Source organism: Motacilla alba, chromosome 1A (assembly GCF_015832195.1).
Source record: "Motacilla alba alba isolate MOTALB_02 chromosome 1A, Motacilla_alba_V1.0_pri, whole genome shotgun sequence".
NCBI lineage: Eukaryota > Metazoa > Chordata > Aves > Passeriformes > Motacillidae > Motacilla > Motacilla alba.
In genome coordinates, this window is record NC_052031.1 from 30,271,760 (window position 1) to 30,289,147 (window position 17,388).

General features: G+C 38.0%; 1 long non-coding RNA gene across 2 annotated transcripts in view; it reads left to right on the top strand.

Moving 5' to 3' along the window:
* LOC119708098 overlaps positions 1-16,648 on the top strand; it is a 132,986-nt gene extending 116,338 nt beyond the window's left edge. For both annotated transcript variants that reach the window (XR_005258961.1, XR_005258960.1), the window contains 2 exons: positions 788-944; positions 8,351-16,648. This is a non-coding gene — a long non-coding RNA (uncharacterized LOC119708098). The remainder of the gene's footprint in view (positions 1-787; positions 945-8,350) is intronic.
* The last annotated feature ends 740 nt before the right edge of the window (positions 16,649-17,388 follow it).

Below are 17,388 nucleotides of genomic sequence, written 5' to 3' on the forward strand. Positions count from 1 at the left end.
TTACTGACAAGTCTTTTATGTACGACAAAGGTGAAGGTGACACACTGTGGCAGACAAATGTATTTCTTATGTGCTGCTTCAAAGAAGTTGAAGGATGTTATGAAGGTATTTGTATGTACAGAGAAATTAATAAGGTTTTATAGTTATGGAAGTAGATTTATCCCAGATATTTTTAATGAATATGAAATTATTTTAAGAGATTTATGTTGCTATTCATAACACAAACAAAAAGAATGTCAATGTATATATATATAAGAATGTATATATAAATAATATATATAATAATAAATAATATATAATAATAATAAATATATATATAAAATGTAATATATATATAAGAATGTATAGCAATTTAGACGTTCATAGAACAGCTTCATAGAATCATAAAATGGTTTTGGTTGGAATGGGCTGCTCAGGGAAGAGGTGGAGTAACCATGCCTGTAAGTGTTCAAGAAACTGGGTATGGCACTTAGTGTAGTTGACACAGTGGTGCTTGCTGAAAGGTGGGGCTCAATGATCTTGGAGGTCTTTTCCAACCTTAATGATACTATGACTCTGGGATATTTCATATCCACCATGTTTCATACCGATTTAGTAAAAATTGCAGAAAGTGATTGGTATCTGTAATAATACAAGAAACAAAAAATTGCATTGTCAGGGGTTCCCCCTCTTGACAAGCCTGTGTGTTTTGGTCTACACTGGTGATTCTCAACATATGTCTGACCAATGGTACAGATGCAGACATTGCATTAGATGTATGACTCTGTGGTTCTGTGCTCTGTTCCAGAAGAAAAAACAAAAAAAAAAGACAATAGCTCTAACTAACATAAGAAGTTGTCAGTGTAGTCCTGAATCTGATTTCAAGGCCCTGCTGAATCTGGGATCAACAATTGCTCTGCCTATGATTCGTACAGGTTCAACTAGGCAAACAAGCAAACAAAGAGGTAAATACAGTTTGATTCTCTTCCTCCCATAGCATCAAAGAGTGATGTGGTTGGGTGGCATTGCTCAGATTCCCTTATTTCTTTATTTTCAGGAGGACTAGGACTTAGCAATAGCAATAGGTGTGCTAAAAATGAGGTAAGTGAACAGATGTGCAGAGAAAATCACTGGGTAGAAATCTTCCCCCTTGGGCTACTAAACATATTGTATATGAACTCCTCATAAAACCTCTGCATCCCTTGGCTCTCTGATAGCAATTATGATCAACCTGCAACCAAGCAGCTTAAAAGTTTGCTCAGCAGCTGTATTTGCTCAGAGTTCCCAGAGGCAGCCATGAGTCAGTGGAAACAAATTTAGTCTGTGTGACTTTGCACAGCCTTCTGCTCACAATTACAATCAAGATGGATGGGAGGCACTTCTCTGATTTTTCTCCTCACAGAGGGACCCCTCTGGGGACCACACATGCACTGCTGTGGTTACAATCCAGCAGGTCAATAGCAGGACAGAAAAGTGTAGTTAATGGATGATCCAAGATTACTGCCAGTCTGCAGTGCCATTATAAAGGGATGCAGAACGATGTGCAGAATTACCTGAAAAATATTGTGAAGGCTCAATTTCCATAGAAATGTCTTATTTTTACCCTTTCCCTCCACATTCTGGACAAAATCTGTGCTACAAATATCTACACATCTCCCTGTTCAACTCCAATTAACATAAAAGGAGGTTGACACTAATCTTGTAGCTAAAATGTCTTTAGATTGCACTAGCACTACATCTAAACAGCAGCCACAGGAATGGCACAGTGTCCTGGCATAGGTATAATGCTGGTTTGAACCAGGCTGAGGGGCAGCAGCAGGCTGACAGACTGTGTTTAGTCAGCCTATGTTGTGTTTTCTTCTGAGTTTTGGGCTTCTGCTATCGGACTGGCAGCACAACCAAGAGTTAGGTAGGTAAAAGATAATATGGGCCAAGATTGACAAATCAGTAATGCTGGTTTAGGGCAAATCAGTTTCTGGCCCCTAAATCTCATTGTCTTGTTACACTGATACAAAAGAAAATGAAGACATGTTTTTCTGAATTAATACAAGAAAAGAATTGGACTCCCAGTGTCCATGTCTCATTACACTGTGCTGTTAATAAAAGAGTTCAGCAGACAGTTAGGCCATTTTCCAGTGGAAAACAGGTTCAGCATTAACTGCAATTGTTCCATCCTATCCTTTTTCAAATATTTTCCTAGATTTTTCTGAATATCCAGGACAACAATATAGCAATGGCACGTGTCAGTTGTGTGTACAGGTTTTAAGACATCACAAGCAGTCCCTCAGCAGCTAGCAACATTAGAGCTACATTGCATGGGGGATCATAGTGTTGCTGACTTCAAGAGTTTCTATGTTCCCTCTCCCCGACATCCCAAATCTGGATGCTGGCTTGTAACCCTGAGCCATGGTGCACCATATTTCTCATTGCACCTTTTGCAGCCTTGCTCCATGGGGTTCTGCCAGAATGATGTCCACTGGTTAGTTGGATACGCTGCCCAACAGCAGTTCTGTGTCTAGATGCTAATATTGCCAGGGAAGTGAAGTGCATTTCAAGCAAGACAATGAACTGTTATGGGGGACTTTGGGAAGGTAGTTTGAGGAGGGTAAAATTAATAGTCCTTGCTACAGACAGGCAGCCCCTGCTGGTAGCAAGGATGCTGCTGAACATGCTGACTTTCTATTGAGGCCTGCCTGTGTCCAACGCCCTAAATAAGAGCAGTGGGCAGCTGTTTAGGGATGCTGCTGCTTAGTATCTGAAGTTCTCTGCTAATAAGTCAGCAGGACTGTCTCCTTGGAAAGGCTGATTGCAGGGCCTGGAGGCAGACCTGGGACACCTCTTATTCTGCTGCTACTTGCAGGCAGTCTAAATCCTGGATTATAAACTCCAGGCCAGAATGGATATCTTGCAGGACTTCCACACCCCAAGACTGGCTAGCAGTGTCATTGCTACTCGGTTGAAAAATATCTGTGCTGCAGTCACATGCCATTCAGACTGCAGAGGAGGTTTATCCTGAATCTGCCTGTGCTCCATATCTCAAAAGCATCTTTCATTTCCTGTTCTTTTTGGTGTCTGAGTCAGGAGAAATCAGACTGCTTGGACACTAAATTCTTTGAAGCACACAAAATAGTGCAGTTTTTATAGTGTATCCACTCATTAAGTACTCATCAGTAACCTGATAGGTTATTCAAGAGCTTCAGATAATAAACAGCAGCATCCCTAACCAGCTGCCAAAGGGGAGGCTGGTCTCCCAGCCTCCACGGCATGTCTGAAGTCAGCATCTATCCCTGCTGGCTTCTTTGCTTTTGCAGTCTCAGCTGGGCAGTGGCCTGCTTTCCACAGCAGGAACAGAGAGACCCCTTCTCCAGTGGAGCCAGGAAAATCCAGTCTGGAAATTCAGATGGATAGATTGCATAAACTGCTGTCGTAATATTACTGCACTGGATAATTACTGCTAATGCATGTCTTCCTATGGCACAGTGACATCTACAGTCCATGTTTAAAATGAGTATAGAATTTTACTAATGTCATACCATTCTACACTTTAGGTCTGTTCTGCTTGAAAGGAAGTGCTGCCATTGCCTTTGATGTCCAAGTGCTGTACTGCAGGATGATACCAATGCAGTCTGCTCAAGTTCTGGACCAGCAGGACCTGAGCCAACTTCAGCCTAAAAGATCTATGACTTGTTATTTTCATCCTGAGCCTGCCTTGTGACTGCACTTCCCATAATAAATGCACAAGCAGGGCCTTCTTTTCTGTGTGAGGGCAGTGATGCTCAGCTCTTGCTAAAGTCTGTAATGTGTCTCAGGCATTTGGCCATCACTTTCATCCTCTGCTCTTTTTTGGTCTGAAGTGCTTTCAGGCTGTTGACCACAGAAGCCTAATTAGATCTATTTTCCTGGGGTGTTTACCATTCCAAGGAAACTTTTTATTTCCAGCACGCCCAAGACAAGTAACCTCTCTCTGCATAACTTCCTTTATGAACTTTTCATCTTCTATTTGTCTAAACTTAACTTCTTGCCCTATTTATTTAGCATTAACCCATCAGGCTGGGCTTTTCCCAAGTTATTCTGAGCCATCTGTCATGCTTTTTTGTTATATAAATACAAAGATCATAACGTCATCTATGTAAACTTTAGCACATTGAGCTGTTTAAAATATAAATATGGAGAAATCTTATGGTTCAGGTGAAACACCTGGAGCTGAACCAACTCAGACCATGGTCTGAAATACAAATAGTGATTATGTCAAAACAGCTGGTCATGGGAGATCTTTGCAGACCTTTGATCTGGGTGCACTTTCCAGCTTTCTTCTTACCTTGTATCAAACTGAAGTTGGGAAAGTCAATATTTTCCTCACCATTTGCCAGACCTTGGTTTCTCACAAGTCCTATCAGGGAAACAGATACAGGGTTCAGGAATTTCCACAGATTGCAGTTGCTTTTTGAGATGCAGACAATGTCTCCCAAGGGAAGAGCTGAATGAAAACAAGTATGATCTATTACTTTCTCAACTCACCTATCAGGCCCATGATGATGCATTAGGCGGGGATAATCAGTCGACGTTGATCATCTGTCCTGGCAGTTCCATCTAGTGGAAACCTGAATATATTTCCTTTCAGTCTATTTGATCAGGCTTAATTCCAGTAATTGACTAAGCAGAATTTAGGTTGTTTTGTCCAAAATGTGTGATGAGGATGCTCAGTTGCTCCCTCACTTCTCAGGGTGAGTAATTTTCAAGAGCATCTTATATTTTGTCTGGACAGCCTAGAATAATACTTTTCATATTTCTGAATTATTTTATTGAATGGTGTGAACAATTTTGACATCTAGGTGAAATCTCAGTTCAATCAGAAGCCAGAAAGTAAGTCTCCCTCTACCTCTGTTTATGACATGCTCAGTCCTGCTGCAGCTTTCAAAATGCAGCAGAAAAAAATCGTTGAGAATGGGCTTAATGCTCCATGGAGTTGTATATGCTTTCTTTTAAAATGGTGATGGAGCTGCCTTTGTCATATCATCTTATTAGCCTGGATGTTCATGGAAGATGGGGGAAGATACTGCAGGCATTCAAATTTTTGGGCTACCCAAGGCAGCTACCTTAGCTATGAAGCACAGTACTCAGGGTCCTCATTTTCTCTATTTGTTGAGGGAAACGGTTGTCTTTGGAAGTCAGTTTACCTAAGACATTACAAGGCTTCCTTATATTTTTCTCCACTCTGTGATATCCTAAGGCAAGATCCTCTGCAGCTTGTTTTATAGCTTCAGGGTGAAGCACAACTTCTTGGACACATAAACCACCTTTTCCAGATCTATTCTAGTGAGAGTTTTGCGGCCTTATGCAAGACATTATAAATTTTTTTCTTAGTTTGGATAGCCCCTTTTTCTTCTCCAGCTACTGCCTTCAGTGGAAACAAGAACTTCAGCTCCATTTTAAGCCAATTGTAGTGTGCTGTTGCTGTGGCATTCCACTGAACCACACTTTGTAAGATCTGAATGTTTCATGTTCTTTCACCATTGAAGTGACTAGTCCTTGTGCTATACTGCCTTGGACATGTTATATATATGTTCATTTGCTTTCACTGTATTGACACGTTCTTCTGCTATTTCTGCTTTCAGCTCTTGTTTGTCGGGTTACAATCTCAGGAAGACTTCAGCATTCCTATTGTTTCCATCTTCCTTTCCGTGTTCTTCATGGTGAAATGCTATCTGCAAACTCTTACAAAGCTGATAATTCATTCCAATTCTTGCATCACCTTCCAACATCTCTTTGTCTTGACTTGCAGAGTTTATTGAAGAGCACCTGCTCTTGTGGATTGTGATTTTAAGACTAAAAGTTTTCCAGCCCCTTTTTTTTTTTTTTTTTTTTTTTTTTGCCTTGGGCCTATTTTTATTTTCTTTGGATGCCAAGCAAGACATTTTTGAATCCAGACATTGTTTGTTTAGAGTCTGATGATTTTATTTCTGGGACTTAGTCTGTCTCCAAATGGTAAATTTGGCTCTTTCATCTTGGAGCATTCTCAAACTGTGGTTTCAGTTTCTGTTTGAGCTTTACATACATAAATGCTTTGTTCTCTTTTGGGAGACACAGCTTCTCCAGCTGCCTTCTGCCACAGCATTCCTACACAACACAGCAGGGCCCCGTTTTCCTGCTGCCCACAGTCCCCCAGTGCTGTGTGGGTTCAACATTGGGGCTCCTCCTCAACTTCTGCACCCTGTCCCTCCTACCAGCGTGCCTGGGCTTCTGGTGCTGCTGGTGCAGCTACAGTTGGACTCCCCCACTTTTTCACGTCTCTTCTGCCTATAAATGTTATTTGTAGCTGGGCCAGGCCAAATTACCATACTAACAATTTTGGACAGTGCCAACATTTTCACTGTGCTCTTAACTTACTTTAAGAAATTAATCACTGAGAAAAAAAATGTAGAATATGTTAAGAATCTTTTAGAGACTTGATATTTAGGAGTTTCACTATCTTCTAGAGCAAAAGATGTAAAGAAAGTGGTGAAGGAGGAGGGACCAGAGCTTATTTTTACCTTTTTTTAGAGTTTTTTTTCTGCTGTATCACCTGAAGCAACCAGGCACTGTTGATCACATAATAAACCAGCATAATAAATTTTTCCCTATGATTTCTCAGGAAATCATTGAGAATACCTTCAGCTTGAGTTAAGGTATGTGCAATAATTAGTGTAAAAATTTAAGCAATAATACTTACATTTTAAGTAGAGATATTACAAAATAATTATATTTAACACAAAATATGGTGGGCAGGGAAAAATGAAATTTAATTGCAATATTAATCACAAATATTCACAGAATTGGGTCACTGGACTGCTTCTGCATGATTCTTATAAAGTGCAGTGGATTTTAAATATTTCCAAAAAATCTCCTTGTCCAGTCCTTCTCATTATCTGAGTAATTAAGAATCTGGAGCAAGATGTCTTGAAGATAGCCATTCATGAAAATCAATACATTGCAGAAATTTCAAAGTTCTGAAAAGATTCCTTAAATGCTATGGCTGTTGCAATTTCCTTGTTTCATTACAAAACATACAACAATCAAAGACATGAGAAAATATAGCAAAATGAAGGAAATCTTTGCTTCACATCCTACAAAGGAGATGAAAGACTAATGTCAACAGGGCAGATGACTTCTCAAGCAGGGTAAAAATTGTTTTCAACCCTTAAGCAAGGTAAAATATTTTTTTTTTGATCAAGGATCCACTTCGGATCCTGAAAATCCTGGAGGTTATAATTTAGCCCTCCACATTAATTTTTATGAGTGCTTACCAAATCTGTTTTGAAATTAGAAAGATAAAATTTAAAAACTGTGGAGGCCACAGGCCTCTAAAGAGTGGCTGCATCATCTACACTACAGGTATTAAACATTTACTAGGACAGCCTGCGGGGTTCTCTCTGTTGTCTTAGCTGTGCAAAACCTCATTGGTGTCAATGTGTGCCATTTGCCTTAGGACAGAAGTTCTCCCACTATCTGTGTGACTTTTTGCACTTCAGTATAAGGGTTTGACAGGAAGAAGTCTTACACTGTTTCTAGATAGTGCTGTAAGAAAATTATTCTTTTATTGGCAGTTACATCAGAATGAAATTTGTATTTTTGCAGTTTCCCCTGCTGAAGCTAGTGGCTTATGTTCTGGCCTTTATTAGTTCCTACTGGTAACAATAATTTCTCGTGGGTCCCCAGTGAAATTTTATAATGAAAGACAGCTATTAAAATGTCAATCACAACCTGCTCTTCCTAGGAATCTGCTCAGAGATAAAAGCAACAAAGATGCAGAGAAAAGCCGAGGGTGTGCAGGATCAAGTTTGAAATTGTGTCTTAGCGTCCACTGTCTACTGTGTCATTGACAGCAGACAATGAATTCTGCAAAGCAAGAAATACATGAGAGAATATTATAGAGAAGGATGATGTTCCTAGGACTCGTAGATTTGAAGATTATCGTATATGAGTTTATGTGTGGTAGGCCAGGGATTGAAGGACTATAACTGTTCTTATTCCAAAGCCCTTGTTAGACAAGGATGAGAATATAGAGGTTTAGAAACCTGACCTAAGAAAGAGTGAATAAGGGAATGTTGTTCAAATTCTGCATGCCAAAATGGTTAATGCAAGAGTTTCAAGGCCATCAGACATTGAGGCAAAGCTTAATAAAGGACTGCATGTGCTTCAATCACTTCAGAAGAACTTCCTCAGAAAATAACTTTGAACAGTATGGATACTTTGTTTTTCCAGAAGATAGATATTAACTTCATATTAACTCAAACTATGAAACACTTCAACATGGAAATCATTATAAATAGTACAATAATATTAAATGCACTTTTAATCCCTAAATTCAAAAGAAGGTATTATTTTACTGTAGGTAAGATTTATGCTCTTGTGGAACAGCTACTCCGGCAGATGGGAAGAAGGTGAAGCAAGTCAGGATGACAGGGGAGGTCAGAAATCACTGGTTTTATCCAAATGAGGTAAGGTGCTCAACATAAAACAGCAGCTATCATCATTGGGTTTTTTTGCATTTGCGTGTTCCACACTGGGCAGAGAAACAGAAGGTTGGCTAATGTTTGCTTATGATAAGTCTTTGGTGTATCTAGGTTTTCAACTTTTTTTTCCTGCTGTTCCAGAGGTTCATGAACTTATCTGTTTAAAGACTCAGTGGAATGCTGAAAAACTTGATCCTTTCTTTGGGGACAGGTTTCCTAATATATAGTTTAGCTATCAAGTTTTGCTCTGTAAATGACAATTTACTCTTGGAAGGAGGCCTACTGACTTTGCTTTCCAACAGGCCAGTATGATGAAGAAATGAATGATTTCATTCTCTGTCATAATTATTTAGGACTGCAAAGTGTTTTTTTATTTGTGTTTCTATTTGTTGTCACTGTGTCTTTAAAATGCATTTTTTTTCTTACTCATGATTTCCCCTCTGGAGTTAGGGAATCTCAAAAGTTCTGAAAGCAGAACATTAATCTGAATTTTTTTTTTTTACTCTTTGTTCTGCTTTTGAAACAAAGTTCTAGTTTATTTTGTATTAGAGTATATCAAAAGATCCCTGAAAGTAGAACTATGGTACCTGAAAGGAATAAGCTGAATTTCAGAAAGAAAACTTTCTGCACACTTTATAAAGTCTTTTGTTTTCTGTTTTTCATAAATAATTCCTAAATTCAATTGAAATAACTGAAAAAGTTCAGAGTTTTTAATTTGCCTCATTTCAAAGGTTTAAAAATACTAGTGCATTTTTAGCTAGTTCTTAATAAAGTCTAAATCTGCAGTTTGGTTTTGCCTTAGCTGAAAGATTGGTGCCCCTGATAATGCAGCATTGCCAGCCTAATCTGCACAGCTGCGATGGTTTCCAGATGAAGGACATTCACATTTATAAATAATTTTAAATTAAGAAACCAAATTAGTTGCCTGTCATGGTTACTTAAGGTAGGATGGAACATATTGTCACATTACATTTCACACTTCACATTTGTGCTGAGACAAATTTCTAATTTTGAAGAAAATACTTACAAGAAGCAAGTCATCAAGTTTTTCAAGTCATGGGCATTGCAAAGAAGGATAAATTAACAAGAGATTAATTCAAGATGTCATGAAAACATGAATGATCAATAGGTAATGATTGTTTTAGAACAGAATTTATAAATAAATATGATATATGAAGCATGTAAAGCAGAATGTTGTCATATTGATAGGAGGTGAGGATTGGAGCAGAAGTTACAGAACACAAAGCTAAGACAATTTTCACAGTGATTTTCTGACATAGTCTGTGATTTCTTTCTCTCTTTCCCATCATGATAGTGCTTTGGATTTTCTTTCTCCTCTCCTCCGAATGAGTCTTGTGACATAGTGTTGCTTTTCAACTTTAGCCTTCCTAACAATACTTAGACAATCTGGAGCCTTTTCCTTTGGAAAAGGAAAGAGAAATAGACAAAAATAATGTCTAGAAATAGACAGAAATAGACGCTATCTATAAAATCTATAAATATGTCTGAAAAGTGCTTAACATTTTGTAGTTTTAGTTATGATAATCCAACAACTTTATTTTCCTCATTCATTAAAATTACAAATACTAGGTTTCCTTTGGCATGGAAATCGGAAAGATTTTGGCAGGTCAAAGGAAGCAGTTGTTGAACCATATGCAGTCATTTGGCTGATCTCCTCTTAGTCTTACAACCCAATAAAACGTCATGGATTTACCTGTTTTGTAAGAGATCGTATGTGCCATTTTTGAGACTGTGTAACTATTTGTTCTAAGCTAGTATTTCACCCACTGGTTGAAGTGTTTTCTTTCTCTCATCTGACATGGATGAGCACCAAACAAATTTAGCTTGAATATTCTGCCAAATAATTATTTACGTTAAATCATGTTGCTGAAAATTTTGCTTTGGAGTATCAGTACAGACTTGTGAATATCATGGTGCCGTGATACTGTGACTCTCCATCTTTTTGCTTTTGTGTGACAACAGAATTTTTCACCAGCCTGGGATATTGACCATGACTCCTACAGTTTTATAGGGCAAAAGTGCAACACTGAGGTCACGCAGCTATTATTTCTAACAATCCATTTGATACCAGCTGTGAAAAACGTCTTTGATTTTCACCTGATCAGCTTAGAGAAAAAAAGGTAATGCAGAACTAAAATTGTAGGGCACTAATAAAACCATAGATGCTGAACAAATAATGGAAACATCTTGAGAAATTGATTAGGTGTACAAGGAATGAAGAAGCTTTATAACTGGAAACAGTAAACATTCCCAAAAAGAGTTTAGTACAGGGAATGAATTTTGCATAAATTGGGCCAAACATTTAAAATTCTTTTTACCAGCACAAGTGAATGATAATGAATTTTCTTTCTAATAATGGTTTGGAAAAGTGAAAGTGGACAATATGAAAGACTTTGGATTAATTTCTCTGCCAAGACTGGGCACTCCATCAGAAAAATTCAAAACATCCCTCCAAAATATTGAATGGTAGAAGTGCACTTTGTTCTTAGGAGTCCAGTAGAAATTTTAGCATTAAGATACATGTGTGTTTGGGCATAAATCCTGGGATTAAAACAGAGTAGGCTTGTGGCTGTAGGCTTGGCGGAATTACAGGCTCAACCTTATCTCCATGTATTGATATAACCTACATGACCAAAATGAACTTGGTACTGAAACATATGTAAAAACATATTACTAACACCTAACTTTCCCAGCTCTTTCAGTCCAAGAAGCTTACAGTGCACCTGCTAAAGATACATAGACATTTGCTTTCTTGTATTTGAAATGCCAAGGGTCCTTTCTAGTCAGTGAATATGACCCTTCCGTATGTTTCAGACATTGATTTTTTTAAAATTTTGACCAACAATTTAAAATATTTTTCCTAATTCTGTGCTTTTTAGACATAGTTTTTAGCATTCTCAGCATCCATACTGAAAATAAGTGAGACCTTGCTTTGTATCTGTGGACTTAATTTTGAGATGCAGCTCTGAAATAGTGTTTAAAGGGTAAGTATGACACAACTGGAAAGCATCTGTGAAAACAGAAATGAATTGACAGTCTTGTTGGTACATGATGAGATACGGCCTAATGACTTGGTTTCACATAAGAATTTTTCATGCATGGCCAGTTTTAGAAACCTTAGCTGACACACAGCTTCCTTCTTGAAGGCTCACTCGAAACAGATATGATCACTTAAGGCCATTCAGTGTGAATAAATGTTTCAAAGTTTAAGCTCTGAGTTGTGAAAATAGGGGGGGGGTGTGGAAGGATAAAATAAATCTATTGGTGGAAACTGTGGCTGAGTTAGTGTGGTCAAAAGAAGAAGGCTATTTTCTGTTAGGGTTTTCAAGAGCAGCACTGCTACAGAAAATGTAGCTGAAGATCCCTTCACTTTTCATTATTTTTGGCATAAATAGGCAATTTAGACATGAAATTTGCTTTTCCATTCAAATTTTAAGAAGAACCCTTTCTATGTATTATTTTCAACTGCTGTTCCTCCCCTTACCTTCCAAACAGCTATTTTTTTGCACTGTGGTGTCAAAGAGACAAGTAGAAAAGAACCCAACTCTGAATATTGTAAAAAAGCATTACTCTCATAGTTGAAAATTAGCATTTGGATTTCATTCTTCCTCACATGATTGGTGAGAGTGAGGAGAGTGAATAACAGTCATTATGGTTAAGCATGTTTTCTGTCACTTTAATGCAGGTATTTCCCAAATCTGAGTAATGAGTCAGTCTCTCCCTGCTTGTCTACTCTCATTTGACCCAACTGGAGTGTGAGATGACTCAGAAGCCACACTGGTTTCAGAGTATTAATATAACTTAAACACAAGGAAGTAGAATTTAATTCATGCAGTCAGGCAAGAAAAGTGTTTCTGCACTTTTTGTAGGAAAGACATGAGGTATAAGATTATATAGGTATATCCTGCATCCTGAATGGCTGGACTTGCTGTATCCTTGGTTTTACTGGAATTATCATCACACAATATTTTGATGAGGAAATGGCTGCTGCTTCTCACTGAGAGCTGCTGCTCTGCTCTGTTTCTTCAGACATCCCTGAATCAATTAAAAGAGACCATCTTAGATCATCTTGGCCTTGCCTCGTCCTCTACCTGGTTCCCAGTTTGGAGGAGTGTAAGACTGGGGACCAGAGTTTAGTACACATGAGGCCCTTACACTGAACATCATGGTGCCAGAGCACTTGGAATCACTGAGAATTGCTGAACCACATTCTAACTAAGCTTGTTCATCATTGTTGCTACCTTGCTACCCTTGTGGTATTGTGGCACTACAGGAAGAAAAAGTTCTTCAACTGTACCCATGGTAACAAAATGGGGTGTATTTTCTCTATGGTTTGAATCAGCATTTTCTGTATGAAATCCTGTTTTTCTGCTGTGTCCTGCAAAGATTTCAAGGAGATGATGAAAATGTAAGAGCAGAACTGTGTCCCTGTATAATAGCCTTATTCCAGCCCTTGTCCCTCTAGTCTTTTTTCAGTTCATATGGTAAAGCTACAAGTGAAGAACAGGAAGATTTGTCATTCTGACCTAGGAGATACATATGACTTTTTAGAAGATCTAACCAAGTAAACACTGTGTTGTTAACTGGGACTGTGATCTTGAGCCTAAAATTCCACGGAGGAGTCAGAAGATTTCCAAAATAATAATGGTGATGCTCTTGAAATGATGGCTCACACCACTGAAATGGAGTGGGAAGAAGTAGGTGAATGAATTCTCTTTCATATTTTCTTAACCTAGAGTTTTTACTGATCAGATTTTGATCCATATTTTCTGGCAAAGATATATCAACTACTTCCTCTTTACTACAGCGCTGCTGATCTCATCCTGGGTGATGAATAGCTGCTCTACTTCTTCCTTCTCCGTGATTGAAATGTAAAACTTTACACAGAAAATTCCTTTCTCCACGGAATGCTTTACCAAACTCAGCAGGAAATGCAGATAGTAACACTGTAGTTATCAAAGTAGTGCAATGCACTGACTATAGGATGTATTTTAAATGTGATCAGATTTTTTTCCCCATTTTCTGAGGGGGGGTTTCCTGAATACAGTAGGAGAATTTCCAGGTCTAAAATGAATAGGAAAAAAATGGGAACAGGGACAATTTCTCTCTTCAAACTAATTTCAATGCATTAAACAGACTTTCACTATGAAAGGGACTACTATACAGCCCAAAGTTCAAACAATTGAGTTCTTTCATTCAAATGATGCTCTGTATCACGCTGAAATCATTACAGAGCTTGGCCACTGCAAGTCACATCCTTAATGGGTGGCAAGGATAACCACATTAAACAGGGATGTTTTCTCTAGACTTATTTGTCTCGCTCCAGACTTCCTAACTTCTTAAAAATCTTATTAAACACTAGATTTAATGTACTTAACCTAATTGCTCTCTCCACAACATTAAAGAATGTCTGTTACAGATAAAAGAGAACATATTAACTTTTCTCATATTTTCCCACTTTTTCTACTATGATTTTTTTCTAGCTTCTTAATTGAAAGAAATCCCTTATTTTGAATTCTGTTGCAATTTTAAAGAAAAGGATCTGAAATATATATTTCATTCCATGTGATATGCAACTCTAACATCTTAATTTCAAAACACATTCACCATTTCTATTTTAATATGAAAGTAAGTCATGTATTAGCATGATTGTCTGTTATGTCTTGAAGAATCCCTTATTCTTAATCCTGTATCTGAATTAGCTTTGATGTCTGAACTTCTTTAATAATTAAACAATATCATCAAGTAATTTTTGCAAATAGTTGCTGCAGCTGGGCATAGGGCAAACTGGATATTGTGGTGTGCTTTTTTTAGTAAAATTTATTTGTGCTAGTCTGCCTGGCAAGGAGTGAAGGAGATCAGGCTCTGGTCTGTTTTGTGATGTAGGTGAGAGCTTTTCCAAAGTTCACCAACAGGTAGCTTGGGAGCCTGGAGATCTCCTGCTGCAGAGCCAGGAGTGAGAAAATCCTTGGTGGCCAGGGGGTGAGCACTCCAGTGAGATGTAATTCAACAGAGGTAAGCCTAGTAGATGACAAAGGCCTAATTAAGACCAGTGCCTGCAAACTGGAGACAGGGAAATTAATGTTGGGATTATAGCATCATAAGATCACAGGATAATTCAGAATGGAAGAGTGCTCAGAAGTCACCAGTCCAACCTCCTACTGAGAGCAGCATCACTTCTGATCTCAGACCAGTTGCTCAGGGTTTTATCCAGTCAGGTCTGGATGGAAAGCACAGCTTCCCCAGGGAACTTGCTCGAATTCTGATCTGGTATGGAAAAGTTGTTTCCTGTACCCAGTAAGAACTTTAAAGACAGAGACACATTTATATTGTTGTGTACTATTGGGATAGATCTGCCACAGGAATTGGGGAATTCCACGGTTATTGTTACCTTTATGACTGGATAATTTTCTGGGAAACTTGTCTTTTATCAAAGGTAAGATGATATTTTCTGTATATACAGCTGTTCCTTGTGGCTTTAATGTAACAAATACATGAAGACATCACCTAGCTGGAAGAGTTGAATGAGGCACTTTAGACAATAAAGAAATTGTTGACTTTTTAAAATAGGAATTTTGAATCTTTTCTAATCTATGTTGTTAAAATGATAGGAAAAGAATTTACAGGAAGTGAAAATTTGGTTAAAGGAATAGTTGCACTTTCTAATCTTTCATTGCATTTTGAACTTCAATGCTTCTGAGACATTCCTATGGCATTTAATTATCAAGTGACTTGGGAAAGAACAAAAATATTCTCAGAAACTTGTGAATAACCTAGTTAAGACTTGTGCAAAGCCATTAAAAATCTGCTTATTTGTAAAAATAAAACAAAACAAAACAAAAGCATCAGACTGCTGTCTTTCATGTGATAGAAAGACACAGCATATATGGTTTTCTGTCTGAATCACCACCACCCCAACCCCTGTAATGCTTCAAAAGCTTTATTTGCTGAGTGATAACATTTACTGATATTTTGATTATCAAGCAAATGGTACATGCTGAGATTAGGGACACAGAGGTAGTTTTGAGGCTCTTCTGACATTCTCCTTTGCTGTTGGTGTCATAATAATGTGTAGCAGGTGGCTGCATGGTCAGAGAAAGGGCCTATTGCTGGGACACATCATTGTTATATTGATGCATTTTTGTACTACTTCTTACCCTCAGGTTTCTGAGAATTTCCATCTTAAATGAGAAAAAGCAGCAGGATCAAATTCAATGCAGATGCTACCAGTACATTCTATATCAACCCCCATACCAGGAATGCAATAGCACATGATGGACTGAACTCAGTTTCACACTATACATTTAATGGTGGGCAATTAAAGCATGCAAACTTTGGATTATCCAAACTAGAAATGGTTAATCTCTGTTTAGCTTTGGACTGTGCAACTTACTCAGCAGATACATGCCAACATTGTTTATTTATCTAAAGATATTTATCTAATTTAGCTGTCATATACATTCAAGACCTAGGGTATAATCGTGGTCTGCTTCCCCAAAGGGGATGGTAGCATCCTGTTCTCATTTTTGGGTGCTAGAGAGTTACACTCTCATAGTCTGCCTAAAATGCAGGTGCTGCCTAATTATATTGCACAAAGAGATTGACTTCAGTGAAAATTTAGAAAAAGGAGTAGTCTTGTGCAATGCCTACACACTTCTAAGAAGGCTTTGTGAGGAAGAAAAAAAAAAAAAGAAAAGAGAAGCTTGAATCTGAATCCTATCCAAGTATTTTCCTTGTTAAAGAGCTGAATGAATCCTAGTGTGGAGATAAAAATACAGATAAAGGGGGAAAAATTGTTTGTGGTACAATGGCGAGATAAGGTTCCATTTAGCCTGTGCTTGTGTGGGCACCTACAACTTGGCTGCTGTTCTGGTAGTGTTTCCAACACTGGGAGTCTACACAGCCCTTCTTCCCACGGCCATGTTCCTTGCTCTGCTGCCTCTGGGGTCCCAACAATTTCTTCCTACTTCTGTTGTCCACCAAGAGTTGTGCAATACCTGCCATATGGTGTATCAAATATGACCACACACATAAAAATGGGATTGGGAGCAAAAGTGAACAAAACTGTGAGAACTTTGGTGGTTTTGAGTGAAGGCTTTGCAGTAAATAAATTTCAGTATGAGACATGAAAATTACTGTTTTAACTAATTTCTTCATCAGTGGTATCTAAGGACCTTTGAAATTGGTCCCTACTCAGATTTTTAATATGATTTCTGGATTTTCATTGTTCCTTTTATGAAAATCATCATAATTATGTTTTTATTCTATTAAAGAAATATTTTTCTTTCTTAGAACTGTGGAAAAAATCTTCAAAACTATATAATAAACATTTATTAATCTTTTTTTCATTAATATTTTCAGTAGTAAGTCTTGCCTTTGCTAAATATTTGTGCCATCAAAAAACAGAATAATATTAAATATCTAACTATGTGCACCAAAACAGAATCTTTATTTTTTAGTAGATATCAAAGATAATAATAATAATGCTAAGTTAGAAACACCCGGGGGTTGGGGGGTGGGGGGAAGGGGGAATAAATCACTCAAGTCTTGCTTTTTATGGGTAGTTTTTGATACACATGTTTTCTATATGAAATTCTTGTTGGAAGCCTTCCTACATATGAGACTACAGCAACACTGCTGTGAGCAGACACAGGCAGTTCTCGTTTGGCTCACCTGTTGGCAGCTGGGCAGCCTTGGCACAGAAACTGAAATGTGCTGCAAGACCAAGCTGAGGGCTGAGACCTTGGAGCTGAACAAGGATATGAGAAAGAGCTGTCTGAGTAAACTCTTGTTTAAAGCACTACGAGTGTTTTCACATGGGCAATGTAGCACCAAACAAAAAGCTGGAGAGCCACCACAAATACACGATGGTTCTACAATGTCTTAAAGAGAATAT